General features: G+C 37.4%; 1 protein-coding gene across 1 annotated transcript in view; it reads left to right on the top strand.

The window, feature by feature from the left end:
- LOC144023594 (uncharacterized) overlaps nucleotides 1–14,186 on the top strand; it is a 158,340-nt gene that overhangs the window by 26,478 nt on the left and 117,676 nt on the right. The window contains exons 5-6 of the mRNA XM_077529232.1: nucleotides 10,125–10,220; nucleotides 10,441–10,504. The gene's annotated coding sequence lies outside the window, so the exon portion shown is untranslated. The remainder of the gene's footprint in view (nucleotides 1–10,124; nucleotides 10,221–10,440; nucleotides 10,505–14,186) is intronic.

The raw sequence follows: 14,186 nt of genomic DNA, 5'->3' as shown, positions 1-14,186 counted from the left end.
GCACTAGAAGCAACATTGAGAGTCTGCAAATAAATGACGCGACCAAAACTCAAGGACTCCTTGTTTGGATTGATTTGCCGTAAAGCAACAAGTCTTTCCTCAGGTAAACGACAGTGGATGTCAGGTATAACGATCCCGTGTTCACCGTGATGGTCCAAGGGTAGTGTCTCTTCAGCTTGCTGGATCTGTAATATCAAATACATTTATGAAAGCTACAGTAACTCCAAGAACTTTTACTCATATAAAGTTTTTTCCTCTGGTTATGTACGCTTTTACCAGCAATAAAACTGCCCTGGCCTGCTCCTCTTACAGTAAACATGCATCTCGCTATGTCTACATTTTCTACCCCTTGGTCTGCTCGCACTCTAAAAGAAAAAATCTAGTCAGTGTAATTGCAAAAGTACACCTACAACTCAGATTCCCCTTCTGTTTCAATCTGACTCATACAGTAAACAACCAGGACCAATAAATAATAATCACAGAATTATCACGAATTTAATCTCTACTTCAAACATCCAAGATTTAGGGGAAGCAGCTAGTGTAAATAAATTCGATTCCCAGCCCTGCCTGTATGTGAAACAAATGCAAAGGTTTCTTTATGAGTATAAAAAAAAACAACAAAACTTCATCCTAACAGCTATCCCAAATTAGCCGTATATTTGTGTTTTGACTGCCAACAACATAGCTTCATGACTGACTCATGTATCGGACCATCAGTTACCGAGCTAGCTAACATGGCTAAGCAATGCTGAGTGAGTGATTACGTTAATTGTAATGGTTAGAACAAATCACCGGATAAACGATAGATCAAGGGTTGCTTTTAGATAAATGTCAGATAAACAAAACGGAAAACTAGAAGTGGGGGGGTGTCATATTTACCTCGATGCTGGCGGCGACTGGACAAAATGAACCAGGAAATAGTCAGACGAACATTGTCACACCCCCATTCCTATCTGACCAATGAAAGTTGTCGCAGCGGCTTCCAAGCTGACCAATGACAAGGCTTCTATCATCGGTTGAACGGAGGACCCCGCCCACACAACACAGAAAAAGATTCGCAACCAAAAAACAGGTTTCAATCAAAAAACAGATTCGCAACCAAAAAACAGATTCGCAACCAAAAAACAGATTTGCAAACAAAACGAAAAAAATGTTTGCAAAAGATTTTATTAAAATACAAATCCATGTTTGAAATGTTTTTTTTTGTTTGCAAATATTTATTTTATATGAAAACCCCTTTTTGTTTGATTGAATTTTTTTTTTGATTGCAAATCCCCTTTTTGTTTGATTGAAATTTTTTTTTGATTGCAAATTCCTTTTTTGTTTGATTGAAAATAAAGACACAAATTTCTCTCCATAGGCGTGGAAATGAGCTGTCATGGCTTGCGAAATTCACGAAAATATTTAATTTTTACGAGGCCGAAATCCTTGGATCTGTACTTGTACTCTTTCTTTATTTTTTTTTTATTTTTTATTTTTTCAGGTGATTTGTCTCATGTCTCTTACACTTTAAAGGAGACTACTTCTATGTTTAAGTCACTTACAAGAGGAATTTGTGATATTATACTGAAATACAAAATTCAATAACTTCGCTGAAACTGAATGCATCAAGGACATTGATCAAATAGTAACTTTGGTGATGGCTTTGCTTCATTTACTGTGTGTGGACACATCAATGTCATAACTCAATTCATTGGTGCTTTTTTATGTTTTGTGGTTTGGGCACATAAGCTTGTCACACAATGCCATCACTGAGCCCCCCCAAGACAAGGTAGCGAGATTAAACCGTTTATTAAAGTTGAACAATATAGCACAGGCAACCCTAAATTGACTCAAAGGACTCTGTAAATGTGAGGCTTTTCCCTCTATGTCCTTTTTAAACAAGCTAGAAATGTGTATAACCATTTAGTACTTGATTGAAATGTAATGGTTTGTTCCACTCATTCCCCCATTCATGCCACTGATAAGCTAACTGACATGATGCCCATTGGTAAATGGTCCTTCACTTATACTGTATAGCACTTTTCCACCTTACAAGCCCATCAAAGCACTTTACATTTGGACTACTCATTCACCTACTGATGATGCAGCATCAGGAGCAACCGGGGGTTTGGTATCTTGCTCAAGGATACTTGGACATGGTCACAATGGCCTAAAATTGAACCAACAACCTCAGGGAGGCATAACGCGAGGATTTTAACATTGAAAGTGTTTACAAAAGTCAATTTCTATTCATGTGTTTTAAATACTCAAGTATTCCATACGTTTTTTTTTGTTTTTTTTTAAATCCTAAAAATAAGTCAAAGGTCCATTAATGTTATGTTTAGTATTCACTGTATGGGTCTGCTTTTCTCCAGTAAATAACTATTACGGTAAACCCTTTTCACACTGTATTTATCAGAACACTGTGCACTCACGTCAAACCTATTCATTGTGGATGTGGTGAGGGGCAGAGAACATAGATTCACACTGAGCGAGTGCAGTGTGAAAAGAAATTAGTAGGGTTACAGTATGTTTGTTTTATAAATGCATTCCATTCCACGTCTGCTGTGGCTATATCTTTCTTTCTTTTTTTTTTCTGATTTGATGGTACACTCACAGACATTCCCCAAAAGTGTCGCACTTCTCTTTTATACATATGGGAACAGTCAAATTGTATTAAAATGTACAGGGTTAGGCAACAGGATCTGACACATATGTAGGTTTAATAAAATACGAATAAAGTAAAGAAACAAAAATGTGTTTTTATTTTATAAAGTATGTATAATGCTATTTATTTATTTATTTATTTATTTTTTTCATGTAATGCCTTTTTGTTCTGTACGGAGCTCCTAAAGTGACATGGGAATTTTTTTTTCTTGCCCGGACAAGAACGTTTCGAGTCCAGACAAGAAAGTTTCTCGTCCGGACTAGAAACTTTTTAATCCGGACAAGAAACATATTTATTTTTTATTTTTTTTCCCCATGTCACTTTAGGAGCTCCGTAGTTTTGTTTCTGTATAGCGCCATTATTTTTTGTTTCTTTTTTCAGTTGATGCCATGAAATGGACTGGTGAAAATCAAACTTTCATTGTGGTAACGTTTATCAACCCATAACAAGATCGTGTTACGAGCTGGTATTGGGGCCATGTCGTGTTGTAGTTACAGATTTGTTTGTTTTGATAAACATTTCCACAATGAAAGTGCAATGTTCACCAGTCCAATTCATGGCATCAACTGAAACAGAAACAAAAAATAATTGCAGTATACAGAAACAACACAAAAAGGCATTATATAAAAAAATAAATAAAAATAAATGGCATTATGCATACTTTTTGAAAATAAAAACACTTTTTTTGTTTCTTTACATTATTTGTCTTTTATTAAACCTACAAACGTGCCAGATCATTTTTGCCTGACCCTGTATAAAGAAGATCAAATTATCATTCCTGGCCAGGAGCTCAGCACCCTTAAACCTCTGATCCTAAAACCCGCCCATTTCGGATAGCACCGAACGTGCTGCACATCTAAAGTGAAATATCATTATGGTCCGCGATGACATTATGACTTACAGTTTGTGCTTGAAAAGTGGCTCCCACAACCCCAATACATGCTTCCGAGTTTAACAAGCTTTACACTACACATAACACTACACACGAAATTGTTTTTGTTGTTGTTGTTTTTTTCTATGAGGCAACAATGTACAAACAAAAACAAAAAACAATCTAGTGAGCATGAAAGTGGTAGTGGCACTTAATACAGTCGTAAGTATAACATCGCTAACTTAATGATGTTCTTTTCCTGAATGGTCTTTCTTAGTGTTGGTGTCAAATATCACTGTCACCAACTTCTTGTTCTTCACAGGCACACAAATGAAGAGCTTGCAGCCAGAGGGCCTGCCTACTAATGATACACTCTTAATTAGATAAAGCAGCTCTTCCTAATTTGCACTCTGCCTTGCGAGTACAGTAGATTGAGGCCCGCAAATGGATACTCAGTGCCAAAGCAGCAGTTTAGTTTGGTCGTGTTTTCTTCTATTGTCTGGACACTAAACAACACAAATTCGATGCATCATTTTGTTGTGAAAGACTGCACAATAATAATGAAACATTGCAATAATGAAAAGCAGTTGCATGTAAAACTGCAACTCTTTTTTTTTTTTTTTTGTGTGGAGGGCAATTACATATATATATATATATATATATATATATATATATATATATATATATATATATATATATATATATATATATAAACTCTTTCGGCATTATCTCCCTAGAACCATAAATAATTGCCTCTCTCCAATGCTGAAATTTATTTCAACATAGAGACATGGCTTATAGAGAAGCTAATTAGCAGTGAGCCTGGGATCTGTGAATTGTAGGGATGTAACAGTATTGTAAATATTGCAGTACAGTACCTCAGTTTCCAAATTCTCTCAATAATGCCGTGGGAACTCACGGGATCAGACACTGTCAATGTACACTACATCAGTGATGCAGTGTACATTGCTCCCCATTTGGTAGAGTTGCACAGATATCCATCCATCCATTTTCTAGACCGCTTATTCCTCACAAGGGTCGCGCGTGGGGGGTGCTGGCGCCTATCTCAGCTGTTTCTGGGCAGTAGGCTGGGGACACCCTGGACTGGTTGCCAGCCAATCGCAGGGCACACAGAGACGAACAACCATCCACACTCACAAGCACACCTAGGGACAATTTTGGAGCGCCCAATTAACCTGCCATGCATGTCTTTGGAATGTGGGAGGAGACCGGAGTACCCGGAGAAGACCCACGCGGGCACGGGGAGAACATGCAAACTCCACCCAGGAAGGTCCGAGCCTGGACTCGAACCGGAGTCCTCAGAACTGAGAGGCGGACGTGCTAACCACTCGACCACCGTGCCGCCCGTTGCACAGAAATATATTAGAAAAACCCCCCAAAACAAAACAAGTGGTAATGATCATCAGGATATACACATACAGTATCCGTGTATAGTCTATATCCCTCCCCCCTCCTGGTCCATTGGTTTAAGTCTGGTACAGTGATAGAGCTGAAAGGCCCATTTGTGTCTACTTAATCAATCACATGTCTATTTTCTTTCAACTTAATTGACTGTATTTCTGGGAAGATTGGTCACGTGACTGAATCTATTGATCATGCTGCAGCAGTGGCTATAGGCAGCCTCTTTTGAGGCTCATACAAAAAAAAAAAAGACACAGAGACAACATCAAATATACTCAAAATGACTTGGGCTTTCATTTTGAGCAGTGAGGATCCCATCTTCAGATTGTACTTCACTCTTTTTAAAGGATAACTAACATTTTCTTTCACCATTTATTCAGGTCCCAGTTGTCTATAGATGTCTGCAACATCCATCGAGCTCATTCGGGTTGTAGCCTGTCCAAGATGTCTAGGTACACCTTAATCGAGTAGCCAGCCAATCACAGTGCACTATGTAGCCTCCAGTCACACCTAACAGTATGGTCAATTTTGAGGTTCCTATTTTTGTGCCCAATGCAAGTCTTAGTGCAGTCTAACTGCACACATGGGTGAACTTTTCTTTCTTTTGGTATTTTTGTAGATGTGCGCCGTTGTGGGACTGACTTAATTCCCGGCCTCAAAGCGGCTCCCTTTAAATTCAGAGTGCATTTATGTGTTTTATGTCCTTAGTAGAAAAGTGTCACCATCATCTGAAATGCAATCCAATTGAGGATCATGACTAATTTAGATAACAACAAAAACACAAAAACACATGTAAGAAGATTTCCCTCTGATGTTTGGCACTTCAAGGTATTAAAATATAATGAGACACTGGATGTAAGATTTTCAAACATAAGGCCATTCATTGACTTCAATATTTTAGTGTGCAGGTGCGGACTGCACTGGCTATTGGGAATTAGGGAAGTTTCCCAAATGGCTGACACCCCGTTTCTGGCCCCTGTCCCCGCCATCAATAAATATTTAACAGTGCCGGCCGCCATCAGTGACGAACGACGAATAATTCTATGGGTGAAAATATGGCATCACCTCAATTATAAAGAATTGAACGTGGCCGCCTGTTTAAATGTTTTTGTATTATGTTGTGGGTTATTTTTTTTATCATTATTGTGTACATAATTATTTGTTACATCATTTTGTATATTAGTATTATTGGAATGTGTTCAAAGGACTCCCTAGAAAATTAGATTTCATTTATTGAAAGTACGTGACAAACTTAAGGCCTGGGAGCCCAATCGGACAACCACATCATTTTATGCAGCCCCACTTTCATGACTGTGTTTTGTTTGGGGCAAGGGTTATGTTCGGGCCATGACTGTGGGGTTAAGTGTCTGTTTTGAACTGATGCACTCAGCATGTAACCGACATCTAGTTTCAACTGGTAAGAAGCTATGTGAAGTCAGAAGCTATGTGATGTCGGGAATCTTTAATCTTTATCTGGTCAGAAGCCAATCAGAGAAATCTATGTCAGTTCTGTTACCCACATGTTGCCACAGCCAATCTGATCGATTTGCTGTCTATATATATATATGTATATATATATATATATATATATATATTTCTTCTGTTCCCCTGTGCACCTCCACAGCCCAAGTTAGCTTAGCGTCTCTTGGTTCTTGATACATTCTCGTTGTTTGTTTTTTGTTTGTGCGAAATGTTTATTTCGAATATATCATTATTTTAATCCATAAATAAAATGGCAATAATCAAGAAGAAAAGAAAATCAAAGAAAACGTACAATAGTAAAGAAAGCAATCATATATACAAAAAGGAGTGAGAAGAAGTAAAACTTATTTACTCCCACCCCTTCTCCTTAAGTAAATAACATAACTTCCGTCCTCCTACATACACATAATACATGTAAACACACACCCATAACCTAATTTACCACATAAACAGTTCCACCTTTAAATCTACTGCTTCAACCTATTTACATAATAAAACTTCCATAAAGAAAACCATAAAACTAACCAAAACAAAGAAGGAAATAGCAAACAAACAAGCAGCAAGTAAACAGCAATTTCCGGCCTAGTCAAGTTCATTCCCCGCCTCTCAAATTCGAATAAAGAATTGAAATCTTATTTGGTGTCTGTGTTTTTGGGATCCAGTTCCAGAGCCTAACACCCACGAAGACAAATTATACAGTATTTGTTTCTTGCTAACATATTAACATTGCAACTTGTCCCCACATTTTATAACCTTTATAAATTGCATAATTTTTTTACAATCTCACTTTTAAAATAGAGTAATAGTTGATTTTACTATGACTAATATGAGGCGATGATAGATTTATTTGTATTCACAGTCATAATTGCCCTCTGAGGGAAAACATAATTAGGATGTAGCCCGCAACAAAAATGAGTTTGACACCCCTCACCAATTATTTCTCCTGCACTAATAAACTAAACAATCCTCATCCTCTACAGATCTTTGACCTTCCAACGAATACTCTGAAAATATAGAAAGGAAACACATGTTGAAGGTCCCGATGAGCGAGCCACTTAAAACGGGTCCTCCATCCATTGAAGAAAGGCAAGACACATCTCCACTGGAGTGGGTCTTTCTTGAATTAAACTTGTTTCTAGTAGTCCAACCAAGCGCTGACAGACAACATACAAACATTGGAAGATAATAATAAAGAAAGGTCTCACAGGTGCCATTTTGAAAACGCTTGTTACTGCCACGCAAGATTGAATTATTGCCCATCCCGCTGTAAATACCTGTGAGCAGAGTCTGGAAAGATGTCAGCAATGTCAACAATGTGTCACACTTACAGGCGTGCGCAAAGAAAAGAATAAGACAAAACTGTTAGACCGGGAAGTTAATTGGCTCAGTGAGCGTTGATGTCAGACAGTGCACAACAGCATCATAAATGTAATCAGTGTTTAGAGTTTGGCGGGACAACGACTCCTTCAGGATCCATTTGAAGACGGGAGTTAACATATTGCTGGTACTTTAAAAAACATAAATCAAATTTATTAGGGTTAGGCAAAGAGGAGTCATTTGTCATCATTGATATGATGCACATGTGAATTGATTTCTCACTTGGGATTTTAGTTGCTCTCCTTTTTTGAATTTCTGTATTCCTCATCCCTCACTCCTACCTCTTCTTCTCCTGTCACCAGCACCGTCTTCATATCCATTACATGGCTCCCCACGCCAGTGATGAATGTGATTGTCAGCATGTCTCCATCATCAAATTATTTTAGAGGTCATTGAAAATTGCGGTAAAGGGTCTTCACTTTGGTAAACACAAGATCATATTATATACCATACATCCATGAGATGAAGAGCAGAAACATGTCTTACTGGCTATAATTATGGTTGGCAATGTATCTTTCCTTTCCAACTCCACCATGCATGCCATTACGAGTAATATGACATACATCATACAGATAAATGAAAATAAAAACCCGTTTCTATCATGTGTCAACAGCCATTATTGTTTATATGATGAAATAATAATAATGACACATTTCATGGAAGATTGTATGATGACAAGTTGGGTTCTCCGACATCGAAAGGCTTTGCAGGCAAGACACTGTCAGTGGATGATCAGTTGTAATTATACAGTCCCTGAGTGACTTGCCTGACAGATTGCGAGCTTACTGAAGGGCTGCCATCGGTTGATGCCGAGTTGCATCAGTGCTTCCACATGTCCACCTCGAATCATCATGTTGTCAGGTAAATTCGGGACACACTCAACCAAAAATGTCAACATTCTTCTTTTTTTTTCTTTTTTTTTCCCCTTCAACACAATTAGGTTTCTGTATTTCTTTATGTTTAGTATACTTCATAGTCTTAGCGATCTGCTGGTATAGCAATAGCTAAGGTACTTGAAGCATTAAAGATCCTCGACTATCAACCTTTATATTGCTAATAGTTAAAAGGAAGCTAAGAAGCAAACTTTAGCAAGACTCCAACTACGCTGTTAACTTGACATTTTGTTTGATGCAAGTCCTCTAATTAACATTTCTGTCTTGCTTTGAAGCCATGTTTCCATGTGAACAATGTTTTCTAAATCCCTGCTGGACCATTTTGTTGCCATATCGCTCATGGATTGTTCCGCTGTTATTGGCTATTATGTCAATTCTGGCAGAGATGTGCGGAACACAGACTGGAGACAACAATAAAGTGAAATATTTTAGATTAGAAACTTTCTTTCACGCGCTTGGGAGGGTGAGCGGTGAGGTTGTCAAGACTGGATCTATAGGCCTTGAGCAAGGTTGGAACCAAAGCCAAGCACAATGAAATCCAGATTGGTTTGGAACAGGAAGCAGCTCTACAGAACTGATAAAGCTTGGCAGAGTGGATGAGGTAGGCGGAAGCAATGAATGACATGCAAGTCAGGCTGCAAAGTCTTCTCCTGGGCAGAGCTGAGCAAGAGAACAAAAGTTTAAAGCAGAATAATGATTGATTGCTGACAGCCGCTGGCCTGACTCCCACACTCCAGACTCCACTTCTGAAATTAAACCCAACGCACTGGATGGGAGCAAGTAAAGGTCCAGACTAGAGGAGTATACTAGAAAGTGTAATTAAAGGGTTAGCTGAAAAGTAGCGCCATGCGGCTCCGTCTCAAAGGTGGCAGTGAAAAGAAATCGGAAACAATGTTGCTTTCTACTTGAATTTGGCCAGAATGTGATCTTTTCTGATGAGTTAAATGACGATATTCACACAGTGAGATAGAACAGAGCCTTGAAATGGGAGTTGGGTTTTTCAAAAGCTAACTTCACTGTAAGAAAGTCTTGGTAACCTATGTTGAACTCTCTTCTTAGTCTGGTATTTCTGTAATAATTCAGTAAGTGGAATGCAAAATAATCAATGGATGTTCAAGATGAAAAGTGAAAGCAAAGTTTTTGATATTGTTGCTATTTACCATTATTGAAAAATGGATCATTTATTTGGATGGTCTAATCACGGCAACAAAGACTGCTGGTTTCATGTGGCGTCACGACAAGCGCCCAACCCCAGATGGGGGACAGGAAGTAATTTCCCCATAGGAAAGAGCTGAGAAAATGCCTAAGTTTAGTGCTGTTTATGGCTGTACTAACTGGTCCTATCAAGAAAAAAATAAAAGGTACTTTCGCGGCCCGAAAGCAGTAACCCATAAAGGTGATTTTTTATTTTTATTTATTTTTAATACAGAAAGAAGATGGCAGACCTGGATTAAAAACCTTCGCCTAAAATCTGGAGGAGCAAAGTTGGACAACGCTCGTATATGCAGTGATCACTTTGTGAAAGGTAAGGATACGGTAATGAAACTACAGTACTTACACAGCTGAATAAAACTCTCAACAGGCTGGTGTTGATATTACCGGAAACATAGCTAACCGTGAATACTATGTGGAGTTTGTTCTACAGCTTGTGTGTCCATGCTAGGTGGCTGTGTCTTTCTTTTTAGCAATGCTAGCTATGTTAGCTATCACAACGAGTGGTTCTAAAATTGAGGTCCTTCTTCCAGGATGGCCACAACATACATTAGACCTCTGAGAATGGTTAACCTATCAACACGTAGAAAACAGCAGGTAAAGTAACAGTTAGCTTGTAGCCTGATGCCAGTGGTACCTTTGTCTACATTTGAGTTGAAAAGAGAATGATTCTGAATCACATTTACTCACCCGAACAAAAACAAGACGGCAGTCATTTAGTGCTTCTTTTGATCCGAGTTCACTGACCCAACCACACACGAAATAGTTGGAAGCCTCCAGGCTTTTATAGGCTACGGCTTCATTTGGCTAGCGGTGTAGTACAATGTTGATGGCCTCCGCACCAGGCAAATCAGACACGAGTTCGTAAAAATCTCTTTTCCTCAGAGTGTAAGGATTACATCCGACATATTTTACTATTTTTAGAGCCTGTCAGCTACGTTCAGGCTCACCCAATGCTTTTGCATAGTCGCACTCCATCATTTTCAATGGGCGTACTTCCTGACCCCCAATTGAATTTCACACGCCATCGGAATCACGTGATTGCAACCCACCGATAACTTGGCCTAGATAATACTATCTTGTCAAAATTTCACAGATTTGATAAGAGTCCAGGCCTGTAGACATCTACAAACATATTTTTCATCACAGTGGTAGCGCCACCAACTGGTGAAAGGAGATGTTTTTTACTTCCATTGTTTTCTGCAAGCGCGCTAACCAGATCTACCTCATATTTGCTCGGAAGAGTGTTCAGGCCTTCATTAATATTGAAAATGACGACGTTTGTGAGTTTTTGCAAAATGCTGTTGCTGTGGCAACACGCCATTCGCCAAGGAAACAATGCTAATTTTAAGGGTTTAATTATGCATGAAAAGTCATGAAACTTACACACACATCAGGCCTGGTAAAATCAGCAATTAATTCTTATATAGTCTGGTATTTCTGTAATAATTAAAAACTGGAATGCAAATAATTTATAGATGCCATTGCTGCTGCTTACTACATTGTTCCCACCACACTCAATACCGACTGAAACAAAGCTGATCTTAAGGGCTGTCTGTTTTTCCTAGCGATCACTTATCTAATTCATGCTCAAGGACAGTTCTGTATTAAAAGTATAAACTTCCATCGAGGGCATTGTATGCATGGGAACAGTTTCTTCCCCCCGACATCAAGGCCTCTGTCATACTTTTTGAAGTGAAATAAACATTCACAAATGAATAATTGATTTTATATGCATTATTTGGGGTGAAGGACTCGGGAATATGCATGTTTTGACTTCTTCAAAGACATACCTAATGCATAAGTAATGTTTTACACTTTCAAGTGTAAAGTCCCTATTTGCCTCAGGTACTCGATTTTTCTCTGTTTGCATCAGCGTCTTTTTATACACAAACACAATAAATTAAAGAAAACTGGAAGGAGACAATTACAGTATATACTCAAATCAATCAGTTTGCAACTTATTGATCACCGTATTAGCTACTGAAGTCAAGTATGTTCACTTTTTAAGCAAATAATTACACAAATATTCTGAAAATATTCTCATTTATTTTGTATTTTATTGCAGAGTAATCAGAATTTTCTTAACAAAAATTGAGCGCACAATATTTGCATCAAATCCTGACTAAGAGCCAAATTTCAGATTGTCATTTATTAAGTGGAGAAAATTAGTCACAACAGTTAATTTTAGTGAACAATTGAAGTTTGTGTTCTGTCTTCACAGTCCAGATTGGACCCTGACAGGCCTTTTCTGGACCGAGGGCCGTATTTTTGACACCCCTGTTACAGAAGATGTGGTTAAACCTGACCTATATTTGTCACTTTCAACTGAAAAATATCCGAGGGAAGACAGCAAAGGTTATTCATTTATTTAAATCTGGTGGAAAAGATATTGCAAGTTTCTAAAATTCTGGAGAAATTATTTGTGATAGATTGGAGAGCTTTATTGAAAAACATAGCATTTTAATAAGTGACCATCATTATGGTTTTAGAATGAATCAGTCAACAGGATTAGCTCTCATGAAGTAGCCACTGCAATAGACAATAAATTACAAAAAATAGTACATTTTATTGATATTAAAAAAAAAAAGCCTTTGATCGATAGCTCATGGATTATTATTGTATATATTGTGTAAGAGGTGTCAGAGGGGCTAATTCCTGTGTATTCTCCTATTTGAGTGATAGATGGCAATATGTATCTTGTACTAAAATTGATTATGTGTTTTAAAGGTAACGGGGAGTCCTACAAGGGCCGGTCAAGGGCCAATATTATTTTTTCTGTATCTGAATGATTTATGTTTGGTGTCTAAATCTGTTAATTGCAGAGGACACTTATTTTGTTGTTCTGGGACTCACTTAAATGATTTTATCACCATTGTTGGATGTGAATTGAATTTGGTAAAGCAAATAAAATAAAATAAATGTGGTTTGATTTGAATAAGTTATCATTATAATGCAAGTAAAACAAATTGTATATTTGGTAACCGTAATATAGATTCAGCAGTGAAATTGAGAATAGACGATACAGAAATTGAAAGAGCTTTTGATATGATTCTTGGGTGTCATTTTGGACCATAAATTGAAATGGTAAATGCATATAAATTGTGTCAAACCAAAAATAGCAAAATCATTCCAATGAAGGATCTGTTAAACCAACATGCTCTGTATATTTTGTATTATTTTTTGGTTATTCCTTATATAACTTATTGTTTGTAAATATCCCATCACATCAATATTTATTGTACAAAAGAGAGCTGTAAGGATAATATCAAAGTCAAATTGTAGAGAACCATCAAATGATCTGTTTATTAAGTTAAGAGCTTTAAAATTTGGGGACTTGGTAAATTATAAAATAGCAGTGACAATGTATAAATTGTCTTATAAACAGCTGGCTAGTCCTATAGAAAATATGTTTTGGAAAAACGAATACAGATACAACCTCCGAGCAAAGCAAAATTTTGACAGAATAAAATCCAGGACTAAAATAAAAGATGAATGTATTTTTATAAGTGGTGTGAAAGTATGAAACAATCTTGATGAAGACTTGAAAGGGTGTCAGACCATTATTAAGTTTAACGTTTGTTCTAAAATAAGATTATTGAAAAATAAGAGAATGAAAGTTGTCTTGACATTGTTGTTGTTAATATATTATTATTTTTGTGATGTTTAAGTTAATTGTTTTGAATGAGGCGTAAAATAAGTGTGAGCTTCAGCCTACGCCTTTTCGATCTCTGCGTGTTTTTTTTTAATGACAGATCTGTGTTGTTGTTTTTTGTGTTTTTTTTTTTTAAATCACAGATCGAAATAAATTGTTATTCATCCATTCATTTGTCTATATAACCATTAGTCCATGAGCATAACAGTGTCACACTCTGTGTGCTCCACTGAGGTCAATCATGTGTAGTTATTCCACGCCAAAGGCATCATGTGATTACATAATAGCTTCCAGGCCTCTTGCAGCCTAAGCCAGTCTCCAGCTTTAGGATCGTGATAATGGAAATGTAATTCTGTTGAAGAGATTAGATTCAGGCCACTTGACCCTGCAGCAAAGCTTAGCTCTCGCCTTTGCACATCTGTTTGGACATTAATTGGCTCCAGTGATTCGGGTGTCCTTCTTGGAATTGAACTCGGCTGAAGGGAAAAGAAGAAAAATTTACGAGGTCTTCAATAAATCAATGTAATGCTTCTGGTGAGAATTATAGGAGGCCATCAAGTACATAATGGAAGGCACAAGAGTGATTTTACATTATGTATGCTGTTTAAAAGACCAAACATTTCA

This window comes from Festucalex cinctus, chromosome 8 (assembly GCF_051991245.1).
Source record: "Festucalex cinctus isolate MCC-2025b chromosome 8, RoL_Fcin_1.0, whole genome shotgun sequence".
NCBI lineage: Eukaryota > Metazoa > Chordata > Actinopteri > Syngnathiformes > Syngnathidae > Festucalex > Festucalex cinctus.
This window is presented reverse-complemented; position numbering and strand designations above follow the sequence as displayed.